Here is a 19093-nt window from a genome sequence, read left to right as displayed (position 1 = left end):
AAAAATATGTTAATTCTTTCATTGATACATAATAGATGTACATATTTTGGGGGTACATGTGACAATTTAATACATCCATAGTTTGTAAAGATCAAATCAGTGTAATTGGAATACAAAATGTGTTTATTTTGTATATACATCATTTGCGTGCTGTGACAAGGTGCTCCACAGGCTCATCTCAGGCCAGGAAGCTCATTGCTGAGTTTTCACGAGACCCAGGTCCAGAAGGCTTTGCACCGTGGCTCCTTCACAATTCTTGGAAAAGTGCTCCTGCTATGTGCATGTGGACAAATCTTGACCTTGGCTGATGAACCCAGAGTAAGACTGAGGGCCAGTTTCAGAGAATAGTCCACTCATTAAAGAGTTGAAACAAGGCTGGTGTTCAAGAAAGCACACTGAATATTCTAGTTTCTCACATATCATAGAAAAAGAAGTTGATGAAAATCTAAAATTGGAAACAGAACATTTCTAGTTTCAGGAAAACAAAATTGTTGGGTTTGGGTCATTACTAATAATCTCTAAAACCAATATGACTAACACCTGTGGCTTGAGAAGCTCCAAGAGAGTAAGAGAGGGGCGCTGTAATGGAACGTGATGATTCCCCACACTGTCTCTCCACGTTGCGTCGCTCCCTCCCAGGTCACTCTCATCACCAGTGGCCACTTTTTTCAGTTCTGTGGGCCCCTTTTTCCATTGGTATTAATTCTATCATCAAATTTCCACACCTGTACTTGGCTGTGGGTTCAAAATTCTCAGGAGAGAATGTGATTATTTCTGTGCCCAAGGTAGGTATTCAGTAACTGTCTATTAATAAGTTCTGAAAGTGGGCAAACAAAAATCCCTACCTATAGCCTTCTAAAACCCACAGAAACATGAAAGTCTTTCCCTATCTTTCTCTCTCTTGGTAAAGGGGTGCATACTGCAGGAAACAGTGGGTTAAGCTATATGGAGGAATTTATAGCCAAGACGTTCTAAATACATTCAACTCAGTCTTATTCATCATCAATTGACAAAGCAGATGAAGGTATCTCTCTAAGACTAAATGACTTCCATCTGTGCATCTGTAAATTCCACAGGAATCCAAGGATAAAAATGGAAGATGTGGCCTACTTCTGCATCATGAGATCTGAGAATTACAGATGTGACCCTCACTTACAGGTGAGGCCCACTGGTGAATCTCCCCTCCATACCAGGCAAGTTGAACAAAATTAGACAATTCAAGACTAAAACAGAAATAGCCAATTCCCGCTACGGCAACATGGATCTTGAATTATTGGAGTAAATAAATAGGCAAATAAAGGAAATAAAATTCAGTGCATGTAAACTTCTTGGATTTTCAACCTAGAAAGACAGTGCGGGCAATTGTCACATTCCATTGTTGCTCTTCTGCTACTCTCTTAGAGCTTCTCAAGACATAGGTATTGGACATATTTGGTTTTAGGAATAATTAACTACTTGTACCCAACAACCTTGTTCTCCTAAAATCACTATCTTTGGATACTCGTGTAATTATTCAAGATTGCTCAAGAATCCATTCTGGGGCAGAGTCTGTTGAATAGGTTTATAAATGATGATAAGGAAGGAGTGCATAGTGAAGTCTCAGACTCCAAGATATACAAATCTCCAAAGACAGAAGACACCCCAGAGAAGAGAGACATTACAGAATAATCCTGACATCCGTGTCAATGGGCAGAGCCTTAAGAGATGTTATAATGTGTGTGAGGAAAAAGTAATGAATTTATGAATAATCTAAAACACATCTATAAAATGAAAGACTATCCCTTAGATTCTGCTCAAGAAAAAGACCTAGAGTCATTAAATATTGACCCCAGCATATGTACCAATATTCTGCATCGGGCAAAAAGGCCTAGAAAATGAAGAAAATCATTAAGGACTATACTGGAAAGCAAGCTGTATGCTGGTATATCTCTGCTTGAAAATATTTACGTAGTTCTTGCTGCTATGCCTCAAAACCAAGTTTGCCATAACTTGAAAAGATCCAGAGAAGACAAGCTCAAAATAACTGGAGATATTGAGAATTATAAAAATAATTTTTTAAGGTTAGATTTGTACTTCCAGTATGGAAATCTAATTAGAAGTAATTAAATCTATATAACTATAAATAGCATAAATAAAGTGACAGAGATTTGCTTATTCAACAACTTTAAAGACCTGGGACAGGGAGATGGTAATTTTTGAAACTCATAAAATGAATGCATTAGCCAAAGAGGTAGGTGTGACAGGAAATAGAAATGCATTTCAAAACATTTGGACAAATTTTGGCTGATGCAGTTATCAATGACTTTGAAATTTATTCAACTCCTGGAATTAAGATGGCTTCAGAAGGGGCAGTAGAAGTATTTCCTTGACATTTTTGTGGGAAGGATAATTCAGATGTGGATTGACCATATGCTCAAATATTCCCAAACAGCTCATGAGTTATAAAAGTTTGAAAACTACTGATATAATCAAAATATTACCTTTAATCTATTCAGCATACCACTTTTTATCCTTCTTCCTTTTAATTTCAAGGAAGTTGAATACCCAGTACAGTGAAGACAAACTTTCAGTAGTGAATGCTTCCTGTTGATCGATGGCCAGAGGTCAGGACTCTCCAGCAATTCTGATGAATGTATGTAACTTCTTGGTTCTTTCTCTATTGTTTCATCTTAAATTCTGCAAAGGAGATGACGCAGATGAGCAATGCTGCAGTTCCTTCTCATTTGCATTTTATTAGCTTTATGACAGTTTCCTTCTTGCATGATATTACCTAATTACATCCTTCAAGGAAGCACTAACATATCACTCTCCACTTTCAATTATTCACTCCAACGAAGGAAATCATGAAACACCCACCCCTTCCCAGAAAATTCACCCAGCAATTGGGTCACTGTGGGACAAAGATCGTGTGAAGGAGTGGAACTACAATCTCAGATAGGAGGTCCTAAGACAAGCCAAGCTTTGGCCCTGTTTCTCTTCAAGCCAACTTCCTAGCCATACGATAATACAAGTCTCAGACCCATGTATGCCCAGATGGTACTACCCAACTTATTGCTCATGTACTTCAATGAATTTGTTACAAAAACAGCTTATTTCAAATAACTTCGGGATGTTTCCAAAAATCATCCATTTACAAGAAATCGTATTTTCCCAATACTTCAAAAAAAAGGGCTGTAATCTCTGAAAACCTTTGAAAAGAGAAAATCCAGGCTAATGTTGAGCAGCTTATGTTGCAGTTGGTGTGTAGCTTCCTAAGGGGTTCACTACACCTTTTACATATGGATGATCAGGCCTATGTAAACTGGTGAAGATGTGTCTTTGATGCCTGATTTTCCTTCCTTGAGTCACTTCTATCTTTTTTTTTTAAAGTTCTGGGGTACAGGTGCAGGATGTGTAGGTTTGTTACATAGGTAAAGATGTGCCATGGTGGTTTGCTGCACCTATCAAACCATCACCTAGGTATTAAGCCCAGCATGCATGAGCTATTTTTCCTGATGCTCTCCCTCCACCTTCCCCATCACTGCCTTACAAGCTCCAGTGTATATTGTTCCCCTCTATGTGTCCATGTGTTCTCATTGTTCAGCTCCCACTTATAAGTGAGAACAGGTTGGTATTTGGTTTTCTGTTCCTGCGTTAGTTTGCTGGGCATAATGGCTTCCAGTTCCATCCATGTCCCTGCAAAGGAAATGATCTCGTTCCTGTTTATGGCTACATAGTATCCCATGGTATATATGTACCATATTTTCTTTCTCCAATCTATCATTAATGGGCATTTTTGTTGATTCCATGTATTTGCTATTGTGAACAGTGATGCAATGAACATATGCGTACATGTATCTTTATAATAGAATGACTTATATTCTTTTGGGTATATACCCAGCAATGGGACTGCTTGGTCTATTGGTATTTCTGTCTCTAGGTCTTTGAGGAATTGTCACACTGCCTTCCACAATGGTTGGGCTAATTTACATTCCCAGTAACCGCATAAAAGTGTTTCTATTTCTCCACAGCCTTTCCAGCATCTATTCTCAACTTTTTAATAATTGCCATTCTGATTGGCATGAGATGGTATCTCAATTTGGTTTTGATTTGTATTTCTCTAAGGATCAGTGATATTGAACATTTTTTCATATGTTTGTTGGCCACATAAATGTCTTCTTTTGAGAAGTGTCTGTTCATATCCTTTGCCCAGTTTTTAATGGGGTTGTTTTCTTTTTTTTCTTGTAAATTTAAGTTCTTTGTGGACTCTGGATATTAAAACTCTGCCAGATGGACAGATTGCAAAAACTTTCTCCCATTCTGTAGGTTGTCTGTTTGCTCTGATGATAGTTTCTTTTGCTGTGCAGAAGCTCTTTTGTTCAAATAGATCCCAATTTTCGATTTTTCTTTTGTTGCAATTGCTTTTGACTTTTTCGTCATGAAATATTTGCCTGTGCCTATGTCCTGAATAGTATTGCCTAGATTTTCTTCTAGGCATTTTATAGTTTTGGGTTTTACATTTAAGTCTTTAATCCATCTTGAGTTAATTTTTGTATAAGGTGTAAGGAAAGAGTCCAGTTTCAATTCTCTGCATATGGCTAGCCAGTTTTCCCAGCACCATTTATTAAATAGGGAATCTTTTCCCCATTGCTTGTTTTTGTCAGGTTTGTCAAAGATCGGATGTTGTACATGTGCCATCTTATTTCTGAGATCTCTATTCTGTTCCATTGGTCTATGTGTCTTTGTACCAGTATCATGCTGTTATGGTTACTGCAGCCTTATAGCATAGTTTGAAGTTGGGAAGCATGATGCCTCCAGCTTTGTTCTTTTTATCTTGATGGCATCTTTCTTTTATTTTGCTGTACTCAACTCAGAGGTTCTATTATACTTACTCCCCTTTTGTTCTATTTAATTTCTACCTTATTCAGTTAATGTACTCTGGTTATTGCAAGGAAACATTTATGGTTCAATTTTTCATCAATCTGTCTAACCTCCTTTCATTCTGTCAACCTACACTTCTCTTAAGTATTGCTTTATTGGGTGTAATGAGTGTATAATCTGTTGTACTAAGTCAAGAGGCAACTGTGAGTAGAGTAAAAAGTGAATTGCAGCAGAAGATATGGCTCTGTTACTTGGTGATTGTATGATCCTATTAATTTAACTTCTATAAGCCCTAGTTTCCTTATTTGTAAATAAGGGTTACTAATGCTTAGTTGGTCTTCTTTACTAGGATTTCTTTAGGCCACAAATGTTAAATGAGTCTATGATCACTTTATCCATATGCTTCATGGTTTGATAGTTTTTAAATCATGTCTCATGGTTTGTCTCATGTCTGTCTCCTCATCCTCCAGCTCATTTTTCTTGTCCTTTACTTATTCCATTTTCTCAACATTGAGGATCAGCAGTCAGAACGTAACACACTGTTCTAGGGGTTATAGTCTCTGAACATTCGGTATCTTATTTCCAGTTTCCTGTTCATTGATGACCAATATTTTGTTTATTTCTTTCAAAAATCAAAGCAGTCCACAAAATGAGTCCTTAGAGAATAACTCCCAATTGCTTCTGAAAACTTTTCTTGGCACATACCTAATATTAGAGACCCCTTCAAAAAGAGAAGTATATGCTATTGACTCACCTGCACCCTGGCAAGAACCTGTGAAATGTTCCTGGAGTCTATTTTGAAATCTTCACTGATTCTTCACTTCCAGATAGAGTTTCATGCCATTATCAGACTTAGAGACACTTGTGCACCATTTATTGTGTTGTAGAATAAATCTAAAGCTATTAAATGAGATCAACCCAAGCACGGGTTCTTGACAGATCCTCAATCAAAACTTTGCTACTTGGCCAGGGCAGTGGCTCATGCCAGTAATCCTAGCACTTTGGGAGGCTGAGGTGGGCAGATTACTTGAGCCCAGGAGTTCGAGGCAAGTCTAATCAACATGGCAAAACTCATCTCTGCAAAAAATACAAAATTTAGCTGGGCGTAGTAGGAGGCACCTGTAGCCCCAACTACTTGGGAGGCTGAGGTGGGAGGATTGCTTAAGCCGGGGAGGTTGCGGTGAGCCAAGATTATGTCACTACATTCCAGCCTGGGTGACAGAGTAAGACTCTGCCTCAAAACAAGCAAACAAATAGTTCCCTACTCTGAGAAGTTTCCTTTATTCATTCCTTGCCAATGTCAAAGTTCCAACAGTCCAAAGTAGTTCAGTTGTTAATAACCTTTAACATAAAAAACTTTTCAAAGATACTTTTGGAATGGGAGTGGTTTCCAATGATCTAATTGCTAGGGACATATTAGTTGATTAATATATTTCTGAATCATGGGTTTCTCTAATCTACTTTCCTCATTCCTCACTTAGAGAATAATAAATTAGTAACACATTGTTTTTTCTGCAGAGATCATATTGCTCTTATTTCAAGGTTACTTTTGTAAAAGTGTTGAGCAATTGAGATACGCTAACCATCTTTAGAATGGCAAGGAAACAGCAATCTGAAATATATGGAGATCTCACTGGAGTTCTTATTATACATGAAAACTATAGGTGCAACTCTCTAAATTCCTAACGCAGTTTAAGACAACGAATTATAGAAGTAGTGTAGATATTCCTCAATTCCATTCTTCACAATCTGTAAAACATCAGTGTTGGAAATTTACCACTCACTTTTTTTTTCTTTGCCAATTTTCCATAGAATACAGTACTTACTCACTGTTTTTTTTTTTTTTTTGGAACTCATGAGGTGACACTGGGCACACTTGATGAAATAAAGGTCATAGGAAAAGCTTAAAGAGATCTAAGCTCCCAGGCAAAATGAGTATATCTCAACAGTGGCTTACCTGAGAGGAGCTTTAAACTTGGTTTTCTGACCTATTAGGAACATTTAGGCAATATAGGCATGTTGGTGAAGGAGATATTTAGGAGACTTTCTGCATTTCACATCATGCAGTATGGATAAATATTTTCTCTATTTCCCTGTTCAGTCATGCCTGTGTGCTTTTGTCTGGCCTAAGCCATGAATACAGTTTGTTTGGGCCTAGGTCTTTCATGCAAGCTTGCGCTACTCTGTATAAATTACTTACTTCCTCTAGTGATTCTTCCATGTTGACTCTTTCTCTGTCCCTGAACACTAAGGTGTTCCATGGCAAGATTGTTTTCTACTTTATGTGTATCACCATAGCAGCTGGTGCAGAGCTCAGATGTTTAGAATATTCATTATTTGCTAGATGACCATTATTTCTATTATCTCTACACCAATCTTTTCAAGAATGCTTTAAAACACAAAGAAAGATCTTTGTCTGATAGCTTTATTGAGGTGTAATTGAAATACAATAAACTGCACACATTTAAAGTGTACAAGTAGATGCATCTTGACATATTTATACACCAGTGAAACTATCACTACATCAAGATAGTGAATATTTCCATCACCCACAAAAGATTCTCTATACCCTTTTCCTTCCTGCTAATCCCTAGGAAACCACTAATCTCCTTTTCTTCCCACTATCTGTTAGATTTTTTTTATTTTTTAGAATTTTATGTAAGTGGAATCATATAGTACTCAAAAAAATCTGGCTTCCCACACTCAGCATAATTATTTTGAAATTCATTTATGTTGTTGCATGTATCAATAGTATGCACTGTTTTTTTTTCTCTTTCTTGTTCATGTTAACATTCTATTGTATGGATATACCACAGTTTGTTTCACCATTTACCTGTTGATAAACATTTGAGTTATTTTCAGTTTGAGGCTTTACAAATAAAGATGCTATTAATATTAATGTACTAGTCTCTGAGTGGACACATACTTTTCTTTCTCTTGGGTAAATATCTACAAGTGGGTTTACTAGGTCATATGGTAGGTATGTGTTTAACTTTTTAAGAAGCTGCCAAACTGTTTTCTGAAGAGATTTGTTATTTTACATTCCTAATAACATATGAGAGCTTCAGTTGTTCCATATCTTTGGCAACACTTAGTTTGGCCCATTAAATTTTAGCCATTCTAGAGGAAGTTTACTGGTATCTTATTTTAGTTTTAATTTGTGTGACCCTAATGAATAATGATGTTGAGCATATTTCATATACTTATTTGCTACTGATACATCTTCTTTGGCGAAATGTCTGTTCAAATTTAACTATTTTTAAATTTGGTTGTTTGTCTTATGGTTGAAGTGTACATTTTTTAATACTAGATACAAGTCCTTCTTTGGATATATGTTAGAAGATATTTTCTCCCAATCTGTGGCTTTGCTTTTCACTTCCATTAGAGTATCTTCTTGAAGAGCAAAAGTTTTTTAATTTTGATGATGGCAAATATATGAGTATTTTCTATCTCATGCTTTTTGTGTCATATCTATGAAATCTTTGCCTCACCAATGTCATTAAAATGTCTCCTATATTTTTGTAGAACTTTAATAGTTTTACATTTTATATTTAGGTCTATGATTGATTACAAGACTATGTAGCACACATAAATTTCATTAGCTATTCTAGGTTTTTCAAATTTCCATATAAATTTTAGTATCAAATTGTCATTTTTTTAAAAAAAAAAGAGAAAAACTCTGCTATTATTTTGAGCGATATTATGTAGAATCTATAGAACAATTTGGAGACAAGTAACATGTTAATATGGAGTCTCTCTATACATGCACAAGTTCCCAGCTTTGTTTTTTTAAAATAGTTTCTGCTATTCTGAGTCTTTTGAGTTTTCATAGAATTTTTAGAATCTGCTTGTTTGTCTCCACACAAAATCTACTGGAATTTTGAATGGCATCAAAACCATAGATCAATTTGGAAAAGACTGCCATCTTAAACAATATTGAGTTTTCCAATCCAAAAACATTGAAAGTTTGTACATTTACTTAGAGTTAAAAAATTATCTCTACATGGTCTTTTTTTTTTCTTTTTTCAACTTTTATTTTAGAATCAGGAAGTACTTTGTTATTACACAAAGGTATATTGCATGATGCTGACTCTACAATGTTTTGAAACTTTCCATGTACAAGACTTGCATACCATCTATTAAATGTATTCCTACACGTGGTATTCTTTTTAATGCTTTTATAAATTCTTAATTCCATTTTCAGATTGTTTATAGCAGGTAGACAGAAATACAATTGATTTTTGTATATTGATCACATATCTTGTGACCTTGCTAAATTCCCTTATTAATTCTAGGATTTGTTTTGTTATTGTTATTTCTTGCGTAGATTCCCTAGGGTTTTCTACATGGACCACTGTGTCATCTGCACATAGGTATAGTTGTTTTTTTTTTTTTCCTTTCTGATCCATATGTCTTTTCTTTCCTTTTATTTTCTTTTTGCATGGGCTACAACCTCCCATAGAGGTTAGAGCGAATCGAAGAGGTTAGAGTGAACATCCTTGCCTTTTACCCACTCTTAGATGGAAAGTCTTCAGCCTTTTATCATCATTAAGACTGATGTTTGCCATAGGTTTTTCGTAGATGGCTTTCACCAGACTGAGAAAGCTATCTTTTATTCCAAGTCTTTTGAGATTTTTTAAAATCATAAATAGGTATTCAACTTTGTCAAATATTTTTCTGCATCTATTGAAATTATCGTGTGGTTTTTGTCCTATATTATTTTAATATGATGTATTTCATTGTTTTTTGGATGTTAAACAACGTTGCACTCCTGGGATGCATCCTACCTAGTCATGGTGTATAATTCTTTTTCATATTCTTAGATTTCATTTTCTAATACTTCCATCTATATTCAGAAGAGATGTTGGTCTACAGTTTTCTTTTTTTTTTATTATTATACTTTAGGTTTAAGGGTACATGGGCACAATGTGCAGGTTTGTTACATATGTATCCATGTGCCATGTTGATTTCCTGCACCCATTAACTCGTCATTTAGCATTAGGTATATCTCCTAATGCTGTCCCTCCCCGCTCCCCCAACCCCACAACAGTCCCCGGAGTGTGATGTTCCCCTTCCTGTGTCCATGAGTTCTCATTGTTCAATTCCCACCTATAAGTGAGAACATGCGGTGTTTGGCTTTTTGCCCTTGTGATAGTTTACTGACAATGATGTTTTCCAGTTTCATCCATGTCCCTACAAAGGACATGAATTCATCATTTTTTATGGCTGCATAGTATTACATGGTGTATATGTGCCACATTTTCTTAATCCAGTCTATCGTTGTTGGACATTTGGGTTGGTTTCAACTCTTTGCTATTGTGAATAGTGCTGCAATAAACATACATACGTGTGCATGTGTCTTTATAGCAGCATGATTTACAGTCCTTTGGGTATATACCCAGTAATGGGATGGCTGGGTCAAATGGTATTTCTAGTTCTAGATCCCTGAGGCATCGCCACACTGACTTCCACAATGGTTGAACTAGTTTACAGTCCCACCAACAGTGTAAAAGTGTTCCTATTTCTCCACATCCTCTCCAGCAACCTGTTGTTTCCTGATTTTTTAATGATGGCCATTCTAACTGGTGTGAGATGGTATCTCACTGTGGTTTTGATTTGCATTTCTCTGATGGCCAGTGATGATGAGCATTTCTTCGTGTTTTCTGGCTGCATAAATGTTTTCTTTTGAGAAGTGTCTGTTCATGTCCTTTGCCCACTTTTTGATGGGGCTGTTTGGTTTTTTCTTGTAAATTTGTTTGAGTTCATTGTAGATTCTGGATATTAGCCCTTTGTCAGATGAGTAGGTTGCAAAAAATTTTCTCCCATTCTGTAGGTTGCCTGTTCACTCTGATGGTAGTTTCTTTTGCTGTGCAGAAGCTCTTTAGTTTAATTAGATCCCATGTGTCAATTTTGGCTTTTGTTGCCATTGCTTTTGGTGTTTTAGACATGAAGTCCTCGCCCATGCCTATGTCCTGAATGGTATTGCCTAGGTTTTCTTGTAGGATTTTAATGGTTTTAGGTCTAACATTTAAGTCTTTAATCCATCTTGAATTAATTTTTGTATAAGATGTAAGGAAGGGATCCAGTTTCAGCTTTCTACATATGGCTAGCCAGTTTTCCCAGCACCATTTATTAAATAGGGAATCCTTTCCCCATTTCTTGTTTTTGTCAGGTTTGTCAAAGATCAGATAGTTGAAGATATGCGGCATCATTTCTGAGGGCTCTGTTCTGAGGGCTCTGTTCTGTTCCATTGATCTATGTCTCTGTTGTGGTACCAGTATCATGCTGTTTTGGTTACTGTAGCCTTGTAGTATAGTTTGAAGTCAGGTAGCGTCATGCCTCCAGCTTTGTTCTTTTGGCTTAGGACTGACTTGGCAATGTGGGCTCTTTTTTGGTTCCATATTAACTTTAAAGTAGTTTTTTCCAATTCTGTGAAGAAAGTCATTGGTAGCTTGATGGGGATGGCACTGAATCTATAAATTACCTTGGGCAGTATGGCCATTTTCACAATATTGATTCTTCCAACCCATGAGCATGGAATGTTCTTCCATTTGTTTGTATCCTCTTTTATTTCATTGAGCAGTGGTTTGTGGTTCTCCTTGAAGAGGTCCTTCACATCCCTTCTAAGTTGGATTCCTAGGTATTTTATTCTCTTTGAAGCAATTGTGAATGGGAGTTCACTCTTGATTTGGCTCCCTGTTTGTCTGTGATTGGTGTACAAGAATGATTGTGATATTTGTACATTGATTTTGTATCCTGAGACTTTGCTGAAGTTGCTAATCAGCTTAAGGAGATTTTGGGCTGAGACAATGGGGTTTTCTAGATATACAATCATGTCATCTGCAAACAGGGACAATTTGACTTCCTCTTTTCCTAATTGAATACACTTTATTTCCTTCTCCTGCCTGATTGCTCTGGCCAGAACTTCCAGCACCATGTTGAATAGGAGCGGTGAGAGAGGGCATCCCCGTCTTGTGCCAGGTTTCAGAGGGAATGCTTCCAGTTTTTGCCCATTGAGTATGATACTGGCTGTGGGTTTGTCATAGATAGCTCTTATTATTTTGAGATACGTCCCATCAATACCTAATTTATTGAGAGTTTTTAGCATGAAGGGTTGTTGAATTTTGTCAAAGGCCTTTTCTGCATCTATTGAGATAATCATGTGGTTTTTGTCTTTGGTTCTGTTTATATGCTGGATTACATTTATTGATTTGCATATGTTGAACCAGCCTTGCATCCCAGGGATGAAGCCCACTTAATTATGGTGGATAAGCTTTTCGATGAGCTGCTGGATTCGGCTTGCCAGTATTTTATTGAGGATTTTTGCATCAATGTTCATCAAGGATATTGGTCTGAAATTCTCTTTTTTGGTTATGGTTTCTGCCAGGCTTTGGTATCAGGATGATGCTGGCTTCATAAAATGTGTTAGGGAGGATTCCCTCTTTTTCTATCGATTGGAATAGTTTCAGAAGGAATGGTACCAGTTCCTCCTTGTACTTCTGGTAGAATTCGGCTGTGAATCCATCAGGTCCTGGACTCTTTTTGGTTGGTAAGCTATTGATTATTGCCACAATTTCAGAACCTGTTATTGGTCTATTCAGAGATTCAACTTCTTCCTGGTTTAGTCTTGGGAGGGTGTATTTGTCGAGGAATTTATCCATTTCTTCTAGATTTTCTAGTTTATTTGCATAGAGGTGTTTGTAGTATTCTCTGATGGTAGATTGTATTTCTGTGGGATTGGTGGTGATATCCCCTTTTTCATTTTTTATTGCATCTATTTGATTCTTCTCTCTTTTCTTCTTTATTAGTCTTCCTAGCGGTCTATCAATTTTGTTGATCTTTCAAAAAACCAGCTCCTGGATTCATTAATTTTTTGAAGGGTTTTTGTGTCTCTATTTCCCTCAGTTCTGCTCTGATTTTAGTTATTTCTAGCCTTCTGCTAGCTTTTGAATGTGTTTGCTCTTGCTTTTCTAGTTCTTTTAATTGTGATGTTAGGGTGTCAATTTTAGATCTTTCCTGCTTTCTCTTGTGGGCATTTAGTGCTATAAATTTCCCTCTACACACTGCTTTGAACGTGTCCCAGAGATTCTGGTATGTTGTGTCTTTGTTCTCGTTGGTTTCAAAGAACATCTTTATTTCTGCCTTCATTTCATTATGTACCCAATAGTCATTCAGGAGCAGATTGTTCAGTTTCCATGTAGTTGAGCGGTTTTGAGTGAGTTTCTTAATCCTGAGTTCTAGTTTGATTGCACTGTGGTCTGAGAGACAGTTTGTTATAATTTCTGTTCTTTTACATTTGCTGAGGAGAGCTTTACTTCCAACTATGTGGTCAATTTTGGAATAGGTGTGGTGTGGTGCTGAAAAAAATGTATATTCTGTTGATTTGGGGTGGAGAGTTCTGTAGATGTCTATTAGGTCCATTTTGTGCATAGCTGAGTTCAATTCGTGGATATCCTTGTTAACTTTCTGTCTCGTTGATCTGTCTAATGTTGACAGTGGGGTGTTAAAATCTCCCATTATTATTGTGTGGGAGTTTAAGTCCCTTTGTAGGTCACTGAGGACTTGCTTTATGAATCTGGGTGCTCCTGTGTTGGGTGCATATATATTTAGGATAGTTAGCTCTTCTTGTTGAATTGATCTCTTTACCATTATGTAATGGCCTTCTTTGTCTCTTTTGATCTTTGTTGGTTTAAAGTGTATTTTATCAGAGACTAGGATTGCATCCTCTGCCTTTTTTTGTTTTCCATTTGCTTGATAGATCTTCCTCCATCCCTTTATTTTGAGCCTATGTGTGTCTCTGCACGTGAGATGGGTTTCCTGAATACGGGACACTGATGGGTCCTGACTCCTTATCCAGTTTGCCAGTCTGTGTCTTTTAATTGGAGCATTTAACCCATTTACATTTAACGTTAATATTGTTATGTGTGAATCTGATCCTGTCATTATGATGGTAGTTGGTTATTTTGCTCATTAGTTGATGCAGTTTCTTCCTAGCCTTGATGGTCTTTACAATTTGGCATGTTTTTGCAGGGGCTGGTACTGGTTGTTCCTTTCCATGTTTAGTGCTTCCTTCAGGAGCTCTTTTAGGGCAGGCCTGGTGGTGACAAAATCACTCAGCATTTGCTTGTCTGTAAAGCATTTTATTTCTCCTTCACTTATGAAGCTTAGTTTGGCTGGATATGAAATTCTGGGTTGAAAATTCTTTTAAGAATGTTGAATATCGCCCCCCACTCTCTTCTGGCTTGTAGAGTTTCTGCCGAGAGATCAGCTGTTAGTCTGATGGGCTTCCCTTTGTGGGTAACCCGACCTTTCTCTCTGGCTGCCTTTAACATTTTTTCCTTCATTTCAACTTTGGTGAATCTGACAATTATGTGTCTTGGAGTTGCTCTTCTCGAGGAGTATCTTTGTGGCATTCTCTGTATTTCCTGAATCTGAATGTTGGCCTGCCTTGCTAGATTGGGGAAGTTCTCCTGGATAATATCTTGCAGAGTGTTTTCCAACTTGGTTCCATTCTCCCTGTCATTTTCAGGTACACCAATCAGACGTAGGTTTGGTCTTTTCACATAGTCCCAAATTTCTTGGAGGCTTTGTTCATTTCTTTTTATTCTTTTTTCTCTAAACTTCCCTTCTCACTTCATTTCATTCATTTCATCTTCCATCAGCGATACCCTTTCTTCCAGTTGATCGCATCTGCTACTGAGGCTTCTGCAATCTTCGCGTAGTTCTCGAAACTTGGCTTTCAACTCCATCAGCTCCTTTAAGCCCTTCTCTCCATTGGTTATTCTAGTTTTCCATTCTTCTATTTTTTTTTCAAAGTTTTTAACTTCTTTGCTATTGTTTTGAATTTCCTCCCGTAGCTCAGAGTAGTTTGATCATCTGAAGCCTTCTTCTCTCAACTCGTCAAAGTCAGCCTCCATCCAGCTTTGTTCCATTGCTGGTGAGGAACTGCATTCCTTTGGAGGAGGAAAGGTGCTCTGCTTTTTAGAGTTTCCAGTTTTTCTGCTCTGTTTTTTCCCCATCTTTGTGGTTTTATCTACTTTTTGTCTTTGATGATGGTGATGTACAATGGGTTTTTGGTGTGGATTTCCTTTCTGTTTGTTAGTTTTCCTTCTACCAGACAGGACCCTCAGCTGCAGGTCTGTTGGAGTTTATTAGAGGTCCACTCCAGACCCTGTTTGGCTGGGTGTCAGCAGCGGTGGCTGCAGAACAGTGGATTTTCGTGAGACCACAAATTCAGCTGTCTGATAGTTCCTCTTGGAAGTTTTGTCTCAGAGGAGTACCCAGCTGAGTGAGGTGTCAGTCTGTCCCTACTGGGGGGGTGCCTCCCAGTTAGGCTGCTCAGGGGTGAGGGACCCACTTTAGGAGGCAGTCTGTCCGTTCTCAGATCTCCAGCTGTGTGCTGGGAGAACCACTACTCTCTTCAAAGCTGTCAGTCAGACAGGGACATTTAAGTCTGTGGAGGTTCCTGCTGACTTTTTGTTTGTCTGTGCCCTGCCCCCAGAGGTGGAGCCTACAGAGGCAGGCAGGCCTCCTTGAGCTGTGGTGGGCTCCACCCATTTCGAGCTTCCTGGCTGCTTTGTTTACCTAAGCAAGCCTGGGCAATGGCGGGCGCCCCTCCCCCAGCCTCGCTGCCGCCTTGCAGCTTGATCTCAGGCTGCTGTGCTAGCAATCAGTGAGACTCCGTGGGCATAGGACCCTCCGAGCCAGGTGCGGGACACAATCTCCTAGTGTGCTGTTTTCCAGGCCCATTGGAAAAGCGCAGTATTAGGGTGGGACTGACCTGATATTCCAGGTGCCATCTGTTACCCCTTTCTTTGACTAGGAAAGGGAACTCCCTGACCCCTTGCGCTTCCCGAGTGTGGCAATGCCTCGCCCTGCTTCAGCTTGCACACAGTGCGCTTCACCGACTGTCCTGCACCCACTGTTTGGCACTCCCTAGTGAGATGAAACCGGTACCTCAAATGGAAATGCAGAAATCACCCGTCTTCTGTGTCGCTCAGGCTGGGAGATGTAGACCGGAGCTGTTCCTATTCGGCCATCTTGGCTCCACCCTATAGTTTTCTTTTCTTGTCATATGCTTATCTTACTTTGGTATGAAGATGATATGGCCTCATAGAATGAGTTGGAAACTGTTCCTTCTACCTCTATTTCCTGGAAGAGCTTGTGAAGCAGCAGTCTTATGTCTTTGTTAAGTGTTTGATGGAATTCACTGACAAAGTCATGTAAGTCTGAGTTTGTATTTGTGAGAAGGTCTTAACTGCAAATTTCTTTACAGATTTTGGATCTATTCAGATGTTTCATTTCTTCTTGAGCTAGTTTTGGTAGTTTATAGGGTTTTTTAAAAATTCGACTATTTCACCTAAGTTGTCTAATTCGTTGGCATAAAGTTCCTCATAATATTCCCTTATGATGCTTTTCATTTAATTTGAAATATTCTTTTTCTTTTCTAATATAGGCATTTAAAGTCATATGAATTTTTCTCTGTGTTGCTTTAGCTGCATCCCATAAATTGTAGTATGTGTGGTTTTTATAGTGATTCGGTTTAAAATACTTTCTAAATTTTTGGTAATTTCTCCTTTGACCTGAATCATTCAGAAATATATTGCTTAATTTCCAAATATTTGTGGAGTTTCCAAATTTCATTTTGTTGTTGGTTTCTAATTTAATTGCATTGTGGCTGGGGAACATACTTTGTATTATTTAAATACTTTCATGGAAAGGGACAAAATGGCTGACTAGACACAGCCAGGAAATGCCTCTCCCACAAAGAGAATCCAGGATTTCAAGTAAAACATCATAGTTCAAACAGATCATTTGAGAGAAAACACAAAAAGTTGATAGGTGACAGAGACACTGAGGGTGAAGAAGGAGGAAGCTAGGATGCCTGCATGGAGACACCGACAGTGCCAAGACCAGCTCCTGGTCCTGAGCAGGTCCTAGGGAAGGAGTGAGTGAAGGAACTCCCAGGCACCACACTCTCGAACACACTTCTGTGATCCAAACTACAAGAGATCCCATGACCCCCACAGACATTTGAATTGATAGAGGAAACTGCCTTGAAAGTAGACAGAAGCAGAACTGGAACCTGCATGGAGCCCAGAGCTACAGCAAAATGTGACCATAGGCTCCCATTCCCCAAGGCTCTCCATTTTGCTCTGTGTGGCTCTAGCCCCTGCTGACTGCCAGGCTGGGAGAGAGCAGAGCTACCTTTCCCATGGGACAGGGGCACATCTGATACACATGGCCCTTGTACACCAGCTCCTCCCAAGGCCACATGCCTGGCTGCTCCTGCAAGAGGGAGCACAGAGCACAGCCTCCAGCCTCCACTGCTCCACCTGAGTGTTTTTGCCAATAGCCTGGGAGTAGTTTGGCTCCCCGGAGCACAGCCGGTGCTCAACCCCAAGAGGCCAGAGGGCAAGGCCATGGGCCTGGTCCCCAGCCCCCCAGGGACTGTGCACACTGCCCAGGGGCATCAAGCTGAGATCTGTGACCTGACCTCAAGTGAGGGAGAAGCCTCCACTCTCAGAACACTGAGAAGAGTGAGGCATGAGTTTGTGGGCGTGTGCTGGCGTGGGACTTGAGCATCTCTTCCTATGCAAAGCCGGCCTGGGAACAGCCTAGCCTGTTGGCCAGCTGCAGCTTCTGCCCAAGAGGGCCCCAAGGCTTGGAACACCTGGAACAACCCAGCGATCTGGATGCAGAATGCTTGAGACAAATCTAGCTGGTCAGGCCTCCTCCTGGGGCAAACACCTGAGGGAGGCCCAGCTGGGGGAGTGCAAGCTGAGTAGACCCCATAGCCATCTCCTGGGCAAAAATAAAAAGCCAGGCCGTGGACGCCACACCAGCTGCACACTCGTGGTCCTACCACCCTGCCCAGGGATCCTCCACCCATGACCCACTGCATCACCAGGCCAACGCAGACATAGCCCACAACCCTCTCTGGCTCTTCCAAACTCAGAGAATCAGCAGGTTCCTTGGAGTGGTGGGTCTCTTGTTGACCCAACCTGTGGATCAGACTGCCCCTAACGGAGGTGTAAGTGCAGGCCACCAGGACCCCCACTGGAGCTAAGGAACGTAGGCACAGTGCTAGTGATTGGAGGGGGGTCTCTCAAGGCCCAGGAGCAGATACGACAAGGGAGACATCGCTTGCCCTCCCCTCTCCCTCTTCCCCTAAGCACTGCTACTAATGCACATAGCTAACAGCTTATCTGCTGGCTCTTACTCTTAAGTGCCATCTACTGGATCATGACATGAATTACACCACCAACCAAAAATAAATTTGTTGGGCAGGCAAAGCCTGTGAAACCCACTGCAGGAAACTAGCCACAATTAAGGAATGCCCACAGAGACTTTGCCCTTTGACAGCACCCAGAAATGAAGCCAATCGACTATACACAACATACACCACAGTCAAACCCTCAAGGGGAAAAAAAGAATATAAAAATAAAAAGCCCCACTCAATCAACAGCAACTTTAAAAAGACAAAGAGACACCAGCCCTCTCAGATGAGAAGGAATCAGTGCAAGAACTCCAGCAATTCAAAAATTGTCAGAGTGTTCCCTTACCTACAAAGTATCGCCCTAGCTCCCCAACAATGTGTCTTAACCAGACTGAAATGTCTGAAATGACAGACATAGAATTTAGAATCTGAATGGCAAGGAAGCTCAACGAGATTCAAGAGAAAGTTGAAACCCAAACTAAGAAAGGCAGTAAAATGATCCAAGAGTTGAAAGACAACATAGCTATTTTAAAAAGAATCAAACTGCGCCTCTGAAATTGAAAAATTCACTACAGGAGTTTCAAAGTACAATGGAAAGCCTTAACAACAGAGCAAACCAAGCTGAGAAAAGAATTTCATACCTCAACAACTCAACAAGCAAAAAAGAAAAAACTCCATTAAATAGTAGGCAAAGGATATGAACAGATACTTCTCAAAAGAAGACATACAAGTGGCCAAAAAACATATGAAAAAATGCTCAACATCAGTAATCATCAGAGAAATGCAAATCAAAACCACAACAAGGTACCATCTCACACTAGTCAGAATGGCTATTATTAAAAAGCCAAAAAGTAACAAATGCTGGTGAGGCTGTGGAGAAGAGAGGATGCTTATACACTGTTGGTGGGAATGTAAATTAGTTCATCCTCTGTGAAAAGCAGTTTGAAGATTTCTCAAAAAACTTAAAAAAAAACAACAACAAAAAAACGACCACTTAACCCAGCAATCCCATTA

General features: G+C 39.3%; 1 protein-coding gene across 8 annotated transcripts in view; it reads right to left on the bottom strand.

The window, feature by feature from the left end:
• FMO5 (flavin containing dimethylaniline monoxygenase 5) overlaps nucleotides 1–19093 on the bottom strand; it is a 344784-nt gene that overhangs the window by 185073 nt on the left and 140618 nt on the right. The window contains exons 3-4 of one of the 8 annotated variants that reach the window (XR_009213645.1): nucleotides 2481–2676; nucleotides 152–445 (exon numbers count right to left, since the gene is read on the bottom strand). The exons of 5 other annotated variants lie outside the window; for them this stretch is intronic. The gene's annotated coding sequence lies outside the window, so the exon portion shown is untranslated. Of the gene's footprint in view, nucleotides 1–7; nucleotides 2677–19093 lie in introns of those variants that run through there. 2 more of the 8 variants (XR_009213647.1, XR_004247964.1) reach the window with 2 other exon arrangements.

The sequence above is a fragment of the Hylobates moloch genome, unplaced genomic scaffold, assembly GCF_009828535.3.
Source record: "Hylobates moloch isolate HMO894 unplaced genomic scaffold, HMol_V3 SCAFFOLD_5, whole genome shotgun sequence".
In the NCBI taxonomy this organism is placed as follows: domain Eukaryota; kingdom Metazoa; phylum Chordata; class Mammalia; order Primates; family Hylobatidae; genus Hylobates; species Hylobates moloch.
The sequence above is the reverse complement of the archived record's forward strand: the minus strand, read 5'-3'. Positions and strand labels throughout refer to the sequence as shown.